This window comes from Aotus nancymaae, unplaced genomic scaffold (assembly GCF_030222135.1).
Source record: "Aotus nancymaae isolate 86718 unplaced genomic scaffold, 86718_ANA_hifiasm-v0.15.2.pri h1tg000097l, whole genome shotgun sequence".
Taxonomy (NCBI): domain Eukaryota; kingdom Metazoa; phylum Chordata; class Mammalia; order Primates; family Aotidae; genus Aotus; species Aotus nancymaae.
Window position 1 is genome coordinate 1172509 of NW_026988512.1, and position 18662 is coordinate 1191170.

The 18662-nt window shown below is 44.1% G+C and overlaps 1 long non-coding RNA gene across 1 annotated transcript in view; it reads right to left on the reverse strand.

Annotated features, from left to right (window-relative positions):
- Positions 1 to 7981, reverse strand: part of LOC135271898 (uncharacterized) — a 49157-nt gene extending 41176 nt beyond the window's left edge. Inside the window, exons 1-2 of the long non-coding RNA XR_010340023.1 lie at positions 6960 to 7981; positions 6107 to 6161 (exon numbers count right to left, since the gene is read on the reverse strand). This is a non-coding gene — a long non-coding RNA (uncharacterized LOC135271898). The remainder of the gene's footprint in view (positions 1 to 6106; positions 6162 to 6959) is intronic.
- Positions 7982 to 18662: the final 10681 nt, after the last annotated feature.

Sequence of the window (18662 nt, forward strand, 5' to 3'; positions counted from 1 at the left end):
GTCAACACCATTTATCACTAGGGAATTGTACATTAAAACAATGAGGTACTACTGCATATCTATTAGAATGGCAAAAATCCCAAAACTGACAACATTAAATACTGGCAAAAATGCAGAGCAGAGCAAAGAAACTCTCATTTGTTGCTGGTGGGAATGCAAAATGGCACAGCTACTTTGGAAGATATTTTAGCAATTTCTTACAAAAACATAGTCTTAGCATGCAATTCAGCAGTCACACTTCTGGTATTTGTCCACATGATTTGTCAAACATAAGTTGTCAACTTATGTCTGCACAAAAACCTGAACATGAATGTTTTAGCAGTTTTATTGATAATTGTCAAAAACTAGAAGCAGCTAAGATGTTCTTTAATAGGTGAACATATGACTTTTGGTATATCCACGTGAGGCAACATTCAGTGATCTTAAAAACGTGAGCTATCAAATCACAAAAAGACATAGATGAACTATAAATGCCTAAGACTAAGTGAAAGAAGGCAGTCTGAAAAGGTTATCTACTCTATAATTCAATTATTATGACATTCTATAGAAAGCAAAACTACGAAGATGAAACTAAATAAAAAGATAGCATGTGAATTCCTGGGGTTGAGGGAAATTGAGACAGAGTTGAGGAGGTGACACACAGGATTTTTAGGGCAATGAAACTGTTCTGTATGCTACTGTAATGGTGGATACATGACACTATGCATTTGTAAGAACACACAGAATTTTACTACACAAAGAGTAAACTTTAATGTATAAGCCTTTTTTAAGTCAAATAATTTAGCAGGTCAGAGGATCCCTGGAAGGAATGCAGACTGTCACAAGGGACTGTAACTGTATTATAAATTTTTGAAACAATTTCATGAAAGGAGAGGAGAAATGTTGCTTACCTAGCTAGATTTAGAAGTGACTGGAGTCTGTAATTTTAAAGGCAAAATAAATTGCATATAAACACAGTACTCTAGCGATAAAGTTGTTTTCCATGGTAGTATAGGTTAACAATTCTGATTCTGCTATATATGTAACCTGGAATTGAACAATGAAGAAAATGTATGATGAATGATGAGAGCCATGTTTCTCATTTTTAAAGCAGAAATTTACAAATAATAAGAGGAGCAAAAAAGAATGATCCATGTGGTAAAGGAATTAGAGTTGGACACACCAGTATGAACTCTTGTTTAGCTTAATATAGGTCATACAGTTACACATACAAATACTTATAGATACAGGTATATAAAAGGGTTAGTATGCACACATACATTTCTTGCTCTGTCAGCTAAGAGAGCCAAGAAGCAACACCACACTAGCAATGAGCACACCTATCACCCAGATCTTGGTTCCTAATGCCATTCTCCAGTAGAGGGAACCAGGGTTCCTAGGGGAAATGGTGGCTTCTAGGACTAAGGCAGGAAATCTACAGGTTGATCCTGGAACATCTTTGTAGCGGTAGAAAGTAAAGAAATGCTCGAGAAAACACACACACACACACACACACACACAAATTGATAAGACTATGTCAAAGAGCCATGGAAGTCAACTAAAAGAGCTCTCAGTGGCCAAAGATGGAACAATCTGAACAGTAAAATAAAGAAAGTAGAACTGGATTATAACAAAGTACAAAATAAAAATCCATGAGCCCATACTGACATAAACAAATGACTGAATAAATAAATAGATTAGATAAATCTCCCATATATAAAAATTTCAAATATTTACATAAATACTCCACCCTCTAGGAGGGGAAATTTCAATCCCCACTCCTTAAGTGTGGTTTGTGCATACGTGCTTCCTTCCAAATAGTATAGTATAGAGAGCGGGGGAAAAGGGTTAATTTTATAGTTGAGAAATCTGACAAACACAGCCTCAAGCAGAGTAATCAAGGTCAACATCAATAGTAAGAAATCACTTAATAATGATATACCCTCGATAAGATGTGATGAGACTGGCACTTTACTTCTGTGATCTTCCTCCCCCAAATCATAACCTCAGCCTAATCACAAGAAAAACACCGGCCAGGCACGGTGGCTCACACCTGTAATCCCTGCACTTTGGGAGGCCGAGGCAGGTGGCTCACTTGAGGTCAGGAGTTCAAGACCAGCCTGACCAACATGGAGAAACCCTGTCTCGACTAAAAGTACAAAAATTAGCCAGGTGTGGTGGCACACACCTGTAATCCCAGCTACTCGGGATGCTGAGACAGGAGAATCACTTCAGCCCGGGAGGCAGAGGTTGCGGTGAGCCGAGATTGCGACATTGCACTCAAGCCTGGGCAACAAGAGTGAAATTCAGTCTTGAAAAAAAACAAAAACAAAACAAAAAACAGACAAATTCCAAAAGAAAGGCAACCTATGACACGTCTGACCTGTACTCCTGAAAACAATGAAAAACAAGGAAGGTCTGAGAAACTGTCATAGCCCAAAGGTGTCTGAGGAGAGATGACAACTAAATGCAATGTATTACACGAGAAGAGATCATGGAACAGAAAGGATAAAAGACAAAAACTAAGAAATTCTGAATAAAATATAGACCTCAGCTCATAATAATGCATTGACATTGATTCAATAACAAAGGTACCATACTAATGAAAGGTGTTACGAACAGGAAAACTGAGTACAAGACAGATGGGAACTCTCTTTACTGGCAGCAATTTTTCCAAAATCTAAAACTGTTCTTAAAGTCCACTTTAAAATATACCTATGCTACCACTTCACTGTCACCTTCTAAATCTCACACAAAATGTTGCTTGTGGCCAAAACCAATCTGAAACTACAGGAAGGAGAATTCTGAGAAGTAAAGATTCAGCTGAGCTAGGATGATGTGGTATAAAAGCTGCCCCAGGTCCTTTGCTGTTCTATGTGGATATGTGGTTTATCCCACAAGTAGATTGTTTAGCTATTTAAAGACTGGGAGGTTGTCCTAGGCTTTCAAGTCACCTCAGACACCCATTACACTACTGTGTATTTCAAAAAAACAAGGGTACAAATGAAGCATCAGGACTCCAGTGAAATTTACTCTGCTAAGGCTAGACCACTTACATCATTGAGGGGACTGGTGATCATTCCGGCCTGGCTCTGCATGGTTTCTGATGCAAAGCAGTTCATACGCACATAGGTTTCATCCGTTTACCAGTCCTCCCCTGGGCACTGGGGAGCAAACAAGTATGCAACAGGATCAGCGGGAAGATTGACATGACTATGGATAAGACACGGACAAGGACGATCCAGAGTAAAAAACTAAGTCATGTTCGAAACCAAAACTTAGCAGCAACATTATTTTCCCAAAGTTTGTTCATAAATTGTTTGAAACTTTTACCATGCATTAAATTATCAAATATTAGTATAACAAACAAATATTTGTTGATTGCATCGCTGTGCAAAGCAATCAACAAATTGTTTGTAGAGCTGAAACAATGAATGTCGGAGATGAATGAGAGAAATTCAGGCTGCCGCTTGGTCTTTGGCTTCGTCCCAGTAAAGCCACGTAGTGAGTTGAAAAAGACTCAGGGAAAACATGAGATGGGAAGGGGACAGGAAACTAATAATTTCGTCTTATACAAGGTCCATTTGAGATGTGTATCAGACATTCTAGTGGAGTAATCAGGCAGGCAGTAGACTGCACACCTGATACTTTAAAAAGTCATCGGAGATATAAATTAATCAGCAGCAAATGGCTCATAACTGAAGTCATGGAACTGAATAAGGTCACCCAGGAGAGACACATAGTGAAGAAAATGGGCCCCAGACTGGAATCTTATCTCCCTTCAAGATTTAGAGGGTATTTTCGTCTATTCACATCTCCATAAAGGAATACCTGAGGCTGGGCAATTTATTTACAAAAGAGGTTTATTTAGCTCATGATTCTGCAAGCTATACAAGCAGCATGGTGTCAACACTTGCTTCTGGTGAGTTTCAGGAAGCTTTCACTAAGAGAGGGAGGCAAAGAGCATCACATGTGAAAGGAGAAGGGGAGGGGAAAGAGAGAGAGACAGAGAGAGAGGAGAGAGAGAGGAGGTGCCAGTATCTTGTTAGCAATCAGATCTCCCATGAGCTAATAGAGCAATCACTCACTCATTTCCACAAGGATGGCACCAAGCCATTCATGAGAGATCGATCCACCTTCATGACCCGAATGCCTCCCACCAGGCTCCACCTCCAACATTGGGAATCAAATTTCAACATAAGATTTGCAGGGGACAAATATCCAAACTATATCAGAGGCCAACCAACATTTAGAGGCCAAAGCAAAGAAGAGAATCCAGCAAAGACTCAAAAAGAGTATCACTGATAGATAGAAAACTATGAGAATCCAATGCTATGAAAGCCAAAAGGAAGGGTAAATCATGTTGAGTGATGACAAGACCACACATAAGATGAGATTAGAGAAGTGCCCATAGAATTTGGCTATGTAGAGGGTGTGGATGACTTTGATAGCAATAGTTTCAGTAGAATAGCAGAGGTGGAGGCCAAATAAATAGTATGTGTGTTCATTACCTAACTATGTTTGAGTTTTTGAAAAATCACAGGAGTTTTTACTGATGGATGAGAATTTGTTTATTTATTCATTCATTCATCTGTTGACTCTTTGTCAAGCACTGAGGTCAGAACTACGGATTCACTGATGAATGAGGCTTCTTTCTCTGAGTACTCCCAGGCTAACAGTGGTGATCATAGTTACACACAGAATTGCAGCAAGATGTGGTGGTGGCCCCAAGGAGAGACTCATCATTGTTGGTTGGGCCCTCAGGACAGATTTGGGGGCTTGAATATGATATACTTTGGATACCTCCAGAGGAGATCCCAAGCAGATACTTGGATTTGTGAGTCTGAAGCTACAATGAGATACCTAGATTGGATATATTAATCTACCCATAGACAGCACTGTGTGGTGGAGGTCGTCCAGTGAAAAAGCATATCAAGACGAGGGGCAAGCTTAATGAAAAAGTTTTGAGGACATTTAAGAACAATATAGAGGGATTTGAGCCTGCAAAGAGACAGATGTTAATTCTGATTGCTGCTAAGAGGTTGAGTCAAATGAAGATTTGAAAATGAGGAGTGGATTTGGCAAATGGAAATGGCTAGGAAAACTGAAGTCATCCCTAACCTACCCACACTAAATTTTCCAACCTACCTACACCTTTCCCCATCTTCTTGCACTATTCTCATTGAGAACCACATTTTAAGGCCCCACCGAAACCTAAAAATTATATCAATAGAACTTCCTGATTGTCAGGCTATATGTTTTTAAAAGAATTTCTTCGAGACTAAAAACAGCCATTTTAACTGAGCTATAAAGTAGAAAGGAATCAATTTGCTACGTTTGGAAAATTGGAGAAAATTGCATCAATTTAACTCACTGTTAGAACACCCCTGAGCCTATGGCCTCTGACACATAGCAGGTGATGAATTAATTAAGTGGATTATAGTCCACTCTTCTCTGTATCACTTGGTAAAGAAAGAAAACCACCTACAATCTTTGCTCAAATTTTTGAGAGTCTATAATTATTAGGGTGTTATGCAAGGTCCCCATTGACTATAAGGGTGAGTCGGAAATGGTCTGAGTCCTCAACAGCCTCAGACTTGTCTCATTGGCTATCCCCTCTTGTAGCGTGTCAGCCTTTCTCCTGCCTTCCCCTGTGTGAAGGAGAAATGTGGAAACGCCTTCACCTCACCTCCCTTGTTTCCTATTCTTCCCATGGAGAAAATTGCAGCAATGAGGAAGGCCCGCTGCTTTCTGCATTGTAATAGTCCCACATCTCCCAACCTATGTTTTCTAAATGACTGGTTTTGGCCAGGCACAGTGGTTCTCCCCTGTATTCCCAGTACTTTGGGAGGCTGAGGCCCATCTCTTTGAGGTCAGGAGTTTGAGACCAGCCTGGCCAACATAGTGAAACTCTGTCTCTACTAAAAATACAAAAATTAGCCAGCTGTGGTGGCAGGTTCCTATAGTGCTAGCTACTTGGGAGGCTAAGGCAGGAGAATCTCTTCCATTGTATCCAAATGGCAAAATGCTACTTAATGGTACACTATCGCATTAGTCCATTTTGTGCTGCTAAAAAAGAATACTACAGCCTGGGGAATTCATAATAAACAGAAGTTTATTGACTCACTATTCTAGAGGATGGGAAGTCCAAGATCAAGGGGCTGGCACCTTGCAAGGGCCTTCTTGGTGCGTCACAACATGGTGAAGGGCAAAGAGAGGGCAAAAGAGAGAGAAAAGGGGGTCAAACTCATCCTTTTATATGGAAACCACTCCTGTGATAACAATTGCATTCCTGAGATAATGTCATTAGCCCCAAACACCTCTCATTAGGCCTCACATCTCAACACAGTGGGGATCAAGTTTCCAACACATGAACTTTGGGGGACACATTAAAACAACAGCAACACCTTTTTTTAACTCCTTGTTCAGTAACGTTGGTACCTTGAAATTCACCATAAAATTAGCCATGATGAGTATATTTACACCATAGAAATCGGCCACCATTATAAACACAAGTGGCCAACACATGTGACATTGAGTCTTTTTGGTGGGGGGAGGAAGGAATTAATTGTTAAACTTTTATCAACACCTTCCCCCATGTTTTTCATATCCCTGTATTGTCAACATTGGGCCTCTCCTCAGGCCTTGGCTCAACTCCTGCCTCCACCAAGATCACTGCTCACTGGGACTCCCTGCTGCAACTTCCACGCACTGTCTGGCCCTTGGCTAATAGTATGAGGAACGTGGCACATCTTTTTACTTAGCTATGTGTGTTTCTTCTACCCTCTTCTAAGGAGATTGTGTGCTCTTTGAAGGCATAAACTGAGTATAAAATAGGTGTTCAACAAAAACTTGCTGAATGGAAATTTGCAAATGAAACTTCCTAGGTAAGATGATCCTGCCCCAGCTCCCAAAGAAGAAAAAGATAGATACTGACCAACCTAAATGCAAAAGTTTCTTTTTATATGACTAATTATTACCAATTTGAAATGCAGTTGTCCTTGGGTATGTAGAGTCACTCTGATGCTTCTTCCAATGAGTGGTAAATTGTGCCAAGTGTTTCTTCTTTTTTTTTCTTGCCAAAGTGATTACTGATTTAGAACTTCATGAAGATGGATTTCTAGTTGATTTCTAAAAGAAGGAGGGGAAAGGCACCCCAGCCAAGCGGCTAGAGCCAGCTACGGTGGTGCCCAGGCTGACCCGGCAAACTGATACCTTGCAGAGGAGCAGCTGGTGGCGGGAGAGGCAAGGAAGAAAAGCTGGCTGTGTCAGGGGAAAACAACTCTCTGGGAAGAAAAGTAGCTCCAACCACAAGTGACATTTGGCATTTGCAAAGAAAGCAGCCATCGACAGGAGATCACAACTGGTTTGACTTACAAATAACAAATCCAATCCTGTTTCTTGCAGGTTGTCTTCTATCTGTAAACACAGACGAAGCGGTCCACAGATGCAGGTTCAAATTACCCTCGTGTTCCAAAGCTTGGTGTGGGGGCCTTAGAGCCGGGGAATGGGAAGCTGTGGGGGTAGGGTTCAGAAGAGTTACTGGATGAAGTGAGAGTGAGGAGGGAAAAATTACTCTGCCATCCTTCTCACTGGATTTTCTCCATGGACTCCAAGGCGACACACTGAGAGGAGAGAATAGCAGCAAAGAAGGAACATCCAGGTGGAAGTGATGGTTGGGGGAATGAGGGACTGATGCTGATCCAGAGAGTAAGGAAGAGGGCCAGGTGCAGTGGCTCACACCTGTAATCCCAGCACTTCGGGAGGCCAAGGCAGACAGATCACCTGAGGTCAGGAGTTCGAGACCAGCCTAGCCAACATAACTAACCCCCATCTCTACTAAAAAAAAGTACAAAAAATTAGCCAGGTGTGGTAGCAGGCACCTGTAATCCCAGCTACTCCGGAGGCTGAGTCAGGAGAATCACTCAAACCCATGAGGCAGAGGGTACAGTGAGCCAAGATCACACCACTGCACTCCAGCCTGGGTGACAGAGCAAGACTCCATCTCAAAAAATAAAAATAAAAAGAGAGAAGCAGCAAGACTAAGGAGCTTCCATCTCCCAGAAGCTGTTGGGGAAAGTAATTCTGATGAGTGTCTCTGGCCCGGACAGGGCCTGTGCTGCTCCACAGAGATGCTTGTTTTCACAACTCCCCGGGATGCTGGCCCTGCCAAATGCATCCTGTGAAACCACTTACTGCATTTGTTTGGCTTTTCCTCTTCATTTCCGGTGGGGTTCAGAAAGGGATGGAACTGGCCTTCAGTCAAAATGACCCATATAGGTAGGAAAAGTGCATCAGAAGAGCAGGCGCCACCAGCAACCAGGTCTCGCTTCCTCAACTTACAGAGCAAGCAAACACGGACTGCCCACCCCTGTTTCTAGAGAGCAGATCCACACTTCCACCAAATTCTGCTCAAATGACAGCTGATTTGGGAGCTGCACATATCCAGCTTCAGAGAGAGAAATTCTTCCCATTTTTCTTTTCTCCCACTGGCCCCATAACTCTCAAGACCAAGTGGAGTAATTCTACTCACTTTTAGTCAGTGGTATAACTGCATCAGAAATTTACTTTGGGAAATCCTGGATTCCTGATGTGACTCCTGAGAATTTGTCAGTCTCCTGCAAGGAATAAACAAATCTCCCGTACAAGGTCAGTCCTGTTCACCTCTGTGCTTCCCCAGGAACAGGCTGCAGCGAACTTTCCTCATTGCATGTGTCCAGTTCCAGTTCGATGACCACCTCCCGCTGGCTCCAAAGGCAACAGACTGGCCTTGCTAGTGCCTCCCGGGCCCTGTGACTCTAGGGGAGGCTGGCTGGAGCCCTGGGATCCCCTGCATTGTCCAGAGCACCATCTGGCTAAGAGGTTTATTGCCTGCTATTATCTCAGCGGTCCTGGATGCAGCTTACATCTATTAATTCCTTATCTTGTCATCACAGGCTAAATGAAAGCATCCTCCACAAGCTTCCTCCCTTTGGAACAAAAACCTCTTACCTCTTGTTCACCCCCACGTAGTTGGCTCCTGTGTGTTTCCAAGGATTTCTCTTCTTGCTTCCTGTGAAGTACTTTGGTCTAAAGAGCCTCCAGAGAGTCTTCACCGGGGGATACAAAGACCTTAAGAAAATGAGGGCTCAATGGCTGATTCCATGTGCTGCGTTTGAGGCCACTGGGTGAACGCCTCAATTCCAGAGTGAGTCTCCTGGGACCACCTTCGGGTCTAAATAGCTTCCATTCCAGCGTCGATATTTTGGGCCTGGAAGATTTCTCCCACTTTAGGAGGCCCCTTTTTAAACTGCAAAGAGGTTAGGAGGGGCAACCCTGAAGCAGCAGGACGCGAGGGCCCGTGGAACCGGGACATGAGCAGAGTGAGCGTCGTAGATTAAAGGGCCCGTGGAACCGGGACATGAGCAGAATGAGCGTCCTAGATTAAAGGGCCCGTGGAACCGGGACATGAGCAGAGTGAGTGTCGTAGATTAAAGGAGACCAGAAGGCCAGAGACCAGAAGGAGGCTGGAGGTCTGCTGGAAAGGTTTCCACGCTGTGATGCCCAAAACCTAGAAAGCGAATAGTTGAGCCTCGACCACCCAGTCACCTTGCCTCCTTCCTCAGGGCAGGCAGGGAGGTGACAGTGGGGAGCATGGTGGTCCTCCCTGTGCTCAGAAGGAAAGGGGAACCCTCTGCAAGGCTGCATTCAGCTCATCAGGGTGTCATCTCCAGAGACCAAGAGAAAGAGAAGATCGCTTCCAGATTTTTCTTTCTAGGCACCAGGACACATTTCCTCCTAATCCCCTCAACCAACTTCCCCTCAGGTCTCATTGCCTGACATTAGGTCATGTATCCCCTAGAGCGGCCACTAGTGAGTGGAGGGAGATGGCAGATGGGTTAGACCACCTGGAGTGGCTGGGGCTGATCCCCTCACAGCTCTTTCCCCAGACCTAGAATTCCTCCAGGCAGTCATTCAGTTACACTTTTATCCTCATCACACCACTGAAACTTACCCGGTAAGGTCACCAGGGACCTCCACTGTCCTAAGGCCGCATCCCTTTTGACATATCAGTCAATTCTGGCACAGGTGATCACTCCCTCTGTTTTGAAACCTTCCTCCACCTGGCTTCCAGGACGCCGCACTCTCTCGTTCTCTTTCTCTTTGGCCACTTCCTCGCCATTTCCTTTGCCGGGTCCTCCTCATCTTTCCCACCTATAAATGGCACAGGGTCCGGGACTCTATTGTCAGACCTCTTTTCTTTATCTCCATTCTACTCCCATGGTGCTCCAATCAGGTCTTTAAATATGATCTAACTGCCATGACCTCCAAATTCTTATCTCCAATGCGACTGCTCCCTTAATTCCAGACTTAGAAATCTGACCACTTAGTATCTCATGTGGGTGTTACAGGCATCTCAAGCTGGAATGGCCAACACTCATCTTTACCTTCAGAATCTATTCAGACTCCAGTTAGATCCTGCCTTTCCACCACTGTCAGCGCCCAGCATCTTCCCCCTGAAGTATTGCAGGAGCCGCATCACTCCCTCTCCCTTCACCCCTACCTTCTACCGCCAATTTCCTGCACAGCAACCAGCATGAACCTTCTAAAATGTAACTCAGGCCAGGCACAGTTGCTCACGCCTATAATCCCAGCACTTTGGGAGGCCAAGGCGGACGGATCACCTGAGGTCCGGAGTTTGAGACCAGTCTGGCCAACATGGTGAAACCCAGTCTCTACTAAAAATACAAAAATTAGCGGGCATGGTGACAGACGCCTGTAATCCCAGCAACTCCGGAGGGTGAGGCAGGAAAATAGTTTGAACCCAAGAGGCAGAGGTTGCAGTGAGTCAAGATCGTGCCACTGCGCTCCAGCCTGGACCACAGAGCGAGACTCTGTCTCAAAACAAAATAATAAAAAAATAAAATAAAACATAACTCAGATCATGTGACCCTTTTGCTCAAAATCCTCTAGAGGCTTCTCACCTCACATAGAATGAAAGCCAAAATGGTTACAAATGGCCCATGAGAATGCGGGAAGGACGTGAGGGGCAGGTCCCAGACATCAGGGAGGAAGAGCACAGAGCGTGCAGCCATGGGGAGGGGACGCGCTTGCGTGTCTCCAGAGCAGCCAGGACCCTACTCTTCTCTCCTGCCTCCTTTCCTACCACTCACCTGTCCTGGGTTAGTGTTCCCCCAAAATTCATGTCCACCCAGAACCTCTGAATGTGACCTTAATTGAAAATGGATGGATGTAGTTAGTTAAGTGTCAAGATGGGATCACACTGGATTGGGGTGATTGCTAAATCCAATGACTAGTGTCCTTCTAGAAGAGACGAGGACCCACAGGGAGACACAGAAGATGCCAAGGGGAACACAGGTGGGTAGAGACTGGGGTTATGCTGCTGCAAGCCCAGGAGTGCTTGAGGACACGCATGTCGGAAGAGGCAAGGAAGCACTCTTCCCTAGACCCTTCAGAGGGAGTGCGGCCCTGCAGGCACCTTGATTTCAGTCTTCCAGACCTTAGAACTGTAGAAGAATACATTTCCATTGTTTAAACCACCGAGTTTATGGTAATTTGTTACAGGAGCCGTAAGAAACCCATATACTCTCTCTTCCTTATTTGGCTCCAGCCACACAGATCCCCTCAAATTCCCCACGTGAATATGGAAGATGCTGGGCCTGTGAGCCTGTGTAATTTTTTCAGAATATGTGAGCCTGTGTAACTTTTTCCAAATCCCCTGACCTCTGTGAGCATCGCACATTTTCTTTGTAGAGAAGACAAGATAATCTTGACATTTCTCCAGTTCTGAGGACAGATAATTCTCCTAATCAATGATATTGCCTGCCTCAAATCAGCGGGGTGAAAACAATTCTCATTAGACAAACTTCGGTGTCTCCACAACCAGGGGACCTGCCCCAGACGCATGCAATGAAAACATTCTCACCTCATCAGGCACCTGAATGCCACAGGGAAGCTGCTGGAGCTAGACCAGTCTCTGGAAAGAAATGCAGTCCACATGTACTTAACAAAACTATTCCTTACAGACCTGTGTATGCTCCTACCGTGGTATCAAGAGCCGTTCCTAATCAGTATCTCTTAATGGGAATGGGCTGTTAATGTGATGCAAACCACTTACACATGGAACCAGAAAATACCGCAAGAGAATCTACTCAGTTACAGGCTTGTTATGCAACTGTGTTTTCCAAGAGCCAAATCTTCTGACTGGGGACTCAGTTCCGGACATCCTCTAGTTTAATGAGTCCCTCCCTCCAAACATGGTACTGATGGTTGTTCTGTGTTGTCCAGCAGCTTGTAATTAGTTCTCAGGGTGGGGAATGTGGGGAGTAATCGCAGCATTTCAGAGCCAGAAGAATGATCTCAAACCTAACCCTCTTGTTTTACAAGGAAAGTGTTGAGACCCAAATTGCTAAGTTATCTGCCCAGGTACAATGAAAGGAGACTGGAAAGAGACTCATCTCCATTCTCACAAGCACTCCCTTACACGTGATCCTCAGTGTAAGTTTCCTGTATGTTCTGCATTGAAAAGGGATTTTCTAATCTGGAACTGTTTCTTCTGCCCCACCGATGGGGAAGCTGCTGATTTTGCATGGAGCCACCTCTGTCTTCTAAACCACAGAAGTTTGCAAGATTCTTTTTCTTTTTTTTCTTAAATGACTCTTCAAAGGCAGAAAGCAACAACCATTTCCAATCTGATCCAAGACCACAAGATTGTTTCTAATTCCATTCATCAGTATCTCATTCACCTCAAGAGACTACGGGATGTTTCCATATTCACATAATAGGCTCATCATTTTAAGCTCCGTAGGGCCCTCTTTGACATGGTGACAATTATGTTTCCCTGTGAGCTTCCAAGTTTACTGTAATGGCCAACAGGGTCTCAGACACCCAGAAAACATACTTTTTATGTTTTTATAAAGTCTATAAAATTGTAATTGGATAAAACTTTGCATTCAAAAGCACATTCTTCAGGAATATTTTATATGCACATAAAACATAGAGAAAATGTTAACATTATGATCTTAACTGTTTGCACATTGGAACCAGCTAAAAGTTAGGAAAATGCAATCCATCTGTTCTCTCCTTTGAAACTAGATGATTCCGAGAGCACAAAAGAATGCCTCAGGGGAGTTTGATGCTGCCTTCTCCCAACTCTTGTTATCAGGTGAAGTGGGGAAGGAAGGGGGGTCTCACTGGAAGTAACTTCTTTCCTATGTCTCTCTGCAAACAAGGTGTGGCCAGTCCAGGAGCCTTGGCTGTGATGGCGAATCCTCCACCAGATTGGGCAGAGAAAGGGATGGTCCTGTGATTTCCATGGCCGAGGCTCTGGCCTCGAGGGCCTGGGGAACTGCTGGGAGTCATTTCACCTGTCCTGACGCCCAGCTCAAGCCTGGTTCTTGAGGGGTGTGGGGATGGGGAAATCAGGTTTTGCTATGGCGCTTAAGGCGTGTTTGTTCAAGACTATCCATTAGGCGTTTATTAGCCTTCATTATGGAGTGCTAGCGGCCTAATTAGTTCAAGCTGAGTGGGGGGCAGCAGAGGGAAAGGGGAAATGAGGGAACAACATGATCAACAGCTGACAGTCGCTTTCCCAGGGAACCCTCTGTTAGCACAGCAAATTAGACCCCTCATTATCACATTTGCAAAGCGCTTGGCACTCAAGGGAGGAAAAACCGGAAAGGGAAATAACTAAAGAGCCAAGGATGCTGGGAAGAGAGATCGCCCTCCTCCTCCGAGACCTCTCTCCCCAGAGAGCAAAGCCCGTTCCCCACCTGCACTCCCATACCCCAGGACCAAACCAAACGCAAAGAGGAGATTCCCTTGGTCTTGGGTGGGAAGGATTAGACAGCACCAAGAAACGTCCTGGGAAGACCAGATCCCAATCATCCCCAGCTTCCCCTGGAGGAAATTTCACACTCAGAGAAATTCTTAGGAGTTTTGACTAAAGTCAGTGGCAACACAAGAACACAGAAGATGTTCTCCATCATAGATAAAACTAGAGCAGTTCTCAATTTTCATTATGCGTAAGAGTCACCTTGGAGACCTGTTAAAATGCAGACTCCTGAGCCCCAACCCAGATCCAAACATCTCTGAAAGTTGTGCTCAGAGATTTGCATTTTAACAACGCCCATAGGTATCTTATGAATGACACGTTAAGAAAGGGTGCTGCGGAATAATTTGTTCAATAAATATTTCATTCACCATATAGTGTCTACAGAGTTCCCACCGTAAAGAAGATACAGAGCAAGCAGTACAGGGTGTAAGGGGTTGAAACGGGGTGGAGCCCTGGAGGAGCGGAGATCAGGGAACTTAGAAACCCACGGGTCAGATCACGGAGCTCACAGTTTACCAGAAGGGTCAGTCAAGGAAGCACATGGCCACTACACCAGCCACAGTGTCACCAGCCCCGGTGCCACACCAGTGCAAGGCAGGGTGTGTGGAAGCATGTGGGATGGGTCTGTGATCCCATCTTAGGGGATAGGGAAGGTGCCCCAAAAAAGATAACATCAAAAGTGGGAAATGAGAGAAGTTTGTCAAGAAAGGGAGTCCGTGGATAAAGAATCTAGGCAGAATGTGTAACTCGTGCATAGCTCAGGAAGAGCGAGACAGGCCAGTGAATTTCGGTCTTGAAAATGGCTCAGAGCCCAGGAGTTCAAGGGTGCAGGGATCTGTGATTGCACCACTGCACTCCAGCCTGGGCAAAAGAGCCAGACCCTGCCTCAAAAAAAAAAAAAAAAAAGCCCTCAATGGAACCTAAAATGGCAAAGTACGTATGTTATTAAATTAAAATAAATGAATTCAACGACACCAAAAAGAAAATGGCTCAGAATTGTTGAGCCGTAGCGTGTAAAGACGGCGTTGTGGGAAATGGAGCTGATACTTACCACAGCTATTCCTAGTGGGGGTCTTCCTGAGGGAGGGCAGGAAGGCACTGCGGTGCAGAAAGATCATGATGGCTATGATCTGAAGAACGAGTTTACGAAGAGCAAGACTGGAGACACAGAGAACAATCCGGAGGTTGCTGTGTTCACGCCTCTCCCCAAGCTCCAGTGAGGTGTGTGCCTGAGGCCCCACCACGTTGCGCATCTTCATGCAGCCGTGGGAGTTTCCAGGAGACCACTCTGCTGGCTCCGGGTGGATCTGCCCCGGACGGTTTGCCGACTGCCTGGAGCGCCCTCTGCCGGTCCGCAGCTTCCCACACCACACGGAGGAGGTGGGGAAACTGAGGACACTTTCTTTCCTCCTCCAGGTAACTGGATTCTCAATGAAGGGTGAGTAATGATAATCCTACTCAAACTGAGAATGAATACACCATTTCCCTGCTGCAGGTTGCCTCAGACATGCCCAGAGATGACTGAGCCCCAGGACGATTCTCACACCTGCTGCCTGTTTGGGGTTTCTGTGATTATCTGTGAGTGACTGGATCCCAAGACCCGGCCCCCTTCCATGAATGGTCCGGCTCCCCTAGTCTCACCTCACTGCTGATGTGATGTGCTAAGTTCCTCTCTTAGGACTTCCACACAAGAGCCATTATTAACATCAAAGAAAGCATTGTATGCCATTGTGCGAGTGCGGAATTCTATAAGTCATTAACTTTTTGTAAGCCTCGGTTTCCTCATTCAAAACATGGAGAAATAGGGCCAGATGGTGGTTCATATATGTAACCCCAACACTTTGGGAGGTCGAGGTGGTAGGATCACTTCAGGCCAGGAGTTCAAGACCAGCCTGAGCAACACAGTGAGACCCCCATCTCTATAAAAACAAATAATAAATTAATAATTAACCAGGCATTGTGATGTACACCTGTAGTCCTGGGTACTTGGGAGGCTGAGGTGGGAGGATCACTTAAGCCCAGGAGTTGAGGTTACAGTGAGCTATGATCATACCTCTACACTCCAGCCTGGGTGACAGAGCAAGACCATGTCTCAAAAATAAAAAAATAAGAAGAAAGAAATGGAGAAATATATTCATCTATTCTGTTTCACTGGAGAGCAAATAGATAATGTATGTGAACACTATATATGTAATTGCTGTTAATCAAATGCCTATCTATAGATAATGCTATGTCAAATAAAGAAAATAAGAATATCTACATTTTAGGAGCATTGAAGCTAAACTAAAACACATTGAGAGGATATTCAAGATTTTAAATGGTGACATTAAACAGCACTTTCTAGATCTTAATGGAATTTTTCTGTGCATCCCATCATTTAAAAGATAGAGTGGTAAAATGGTATAAAGCCACACACACCCTGATTGAACTATTATTTTACCCCAATTGGTTTTATTACCTTGGGGAAATTAGATAATATTCTCAAACTGAATTTTTTTTTCTGAAACAGGATTAGGGCAATACCTGCCTCCTGCAGTTAGAAGCAGAGCTAAGACTAGATGGAGGTGAGTTGCCTCAGGCACAAAATTTAAGGGGGCACCAAAAAGCTCAGTAATCAAGGGAAATAATAGTTTAATGCAATATTTTAAAAAATCAAAATGAATATAAAAAGACTCACAATGAACAAAATATGAAATGAAGACAGAACCGTAAAACAGATTTTTTCCTTTTGCCTTAGTTCCAGGGTGGCTCAGCATAGCACTGCGTGTAAGTTAATAACAAATTAAACGAGATAATGTAAGTAAACACCTATAATAGGGCATGCCACATAGTATGGCTCCAGGAATTTTTAAGAAAGGCAAGGAAGAAGGAAAGAAGGAAGGTAAGAAGAAAAGAAGGAAGGTAGGAAGGAAGGATCATTTCATCTCTGACCCTCAAAATTGTTGCAAGAAAAAGATTTGGTGAATATAAAGCTAGTGGTGCACAATGAATGATACTAAATTGTAGCAATTTTTGTTTTATCTGTAAAACACTCCCACATGCCTCCTCTGCTTTCATCTTCATCATGAGGTAGCTGGATGGGTATCATGTACATTTCACAGATGAGGAAACGAGTGTATTAAGTAAAACGCCAATATTAAGCTGGAACCCATAACCTTTTATTTCTAATTGCATGCTCTTCCAACACACCCCACTTTGCCTGTTTGAAATCTAAGGAGCCCCATAACACTCACTCTTGTCAATCACTCTGATTGACAAGACTGAGAATTCCAACTCTGACCTATTGGCTAGCACCTTCCCTTTGCCCACTGCTCAAATTTTAAAGGGATTTGGGAACAGCTGGACAGACAATCTCACAGCAGTGGGTAGAGGGTGGCTGTACCCATAGGGAAGCCCTTCTTTCCCGAATTCCCACTTGACCACAGGGCATCCTGTGAGAGCTGGGAAAACAATATGGAGAACATGAGGTTAGGGACAAGGGTTCAACTACTCTTTTGGGATGGAGTGAGAGCTGGCAGCCTAAAACACAAAGGGGACAGCTGGGTAGTGGGGACTGTCAGTGTGTGAGAAGAAGCTATGACTCCTTGTACCCAGTGGGAAGCTGACCATGTGTATTAGTTTTCACGCTGCTGATAAAACCATACCAGAGACTGGGAATTTACAAAAGAAAGAGGTTTAATTGGACTTATAGTTCCACGTGACTGGGGAGGCCTCACAATCATGACAGAAGCCAAGGAGGAGCAAGTCACATCTTACATGGATGGCAGCAGGCAAAGAGAGAGCTTGTGCAGGGAAACTCCTCTTTTTAAAATCATCAGATCTTATGAAACTTATTCATTGTCATGAGAACAGCACAGGAAAGACTTGCCCCATGATTCTATTACCTCCCACCAGGTCCCTCCCACAACACATGGGAATTCAAGATGAGATCTGCATGGGGACACAGCCAAGCCATATCATCCTGTGATAGGATACAGACAGACATGCTCGCCAGTTCACTGTGGAACTGTCGAGCTTTGACATTACTGTGAATCACCTATTCCACAACAGAATGGGTTTTTAATAAAAAATATTCACATTATATTTTCAGTAAAATGTATTTAAAAATTACACTGTCTCCTTCCATTCCATGCCACCCATGGTGCCATTTCATGAAGGCAAGCTCTTTGAAAGTTTCTGGAATTTTCTTCTAGTGGTTAGCTTACATGGCTAGAGAATATGTGTCTACCACCACGTCCAAATGTATCAATCACAACTGATATCTGTTGATGACTATGCAAGCCATATATATGAGGAGGCTTCAGCTCACCTGCTCTCACCTTCTCCTTTGGGGTCTCCTCCAAACACTTGATATTTGTTATTATTTTTATTCTTTATTTGATTTCCTTGGTATCTCTAAATAATGGGAACATCTATTTTTTTCCATCAACTCTCCGCAGTCTCTGCTGCCTTGACGCCCACGTAAAGAGGGTGTTGACACCCACCATGCTCCACTTACCCCACTGCATCTTGGTTGGTTGGCTCAGGCTTGGCTTTGATGGCAGGTCTGCCAGGCTTGCGTGCACCTTCCACACTTAGGTACCTCTACTACCTGAAAACCACCATGCATCATGTACGTCAAGAATACCAGGCACATCGTGTTAAACTCTGGGCCAAGTAATATGGAACCTGCAGAGAAATGTAAAGATGAAGAAGACAAAGCCCTTGTTTTCAAGGTGATCACAATCTGGTCATGAGGACAGAACTTTTCTGTTACATCCTTAGGTCCTAGGCTAGAAGAAAATACACATTGCAGTGTCTATGTAAAACACTCAGAAAGCTATCTTGACTTTTAGCTACACTTGTTACC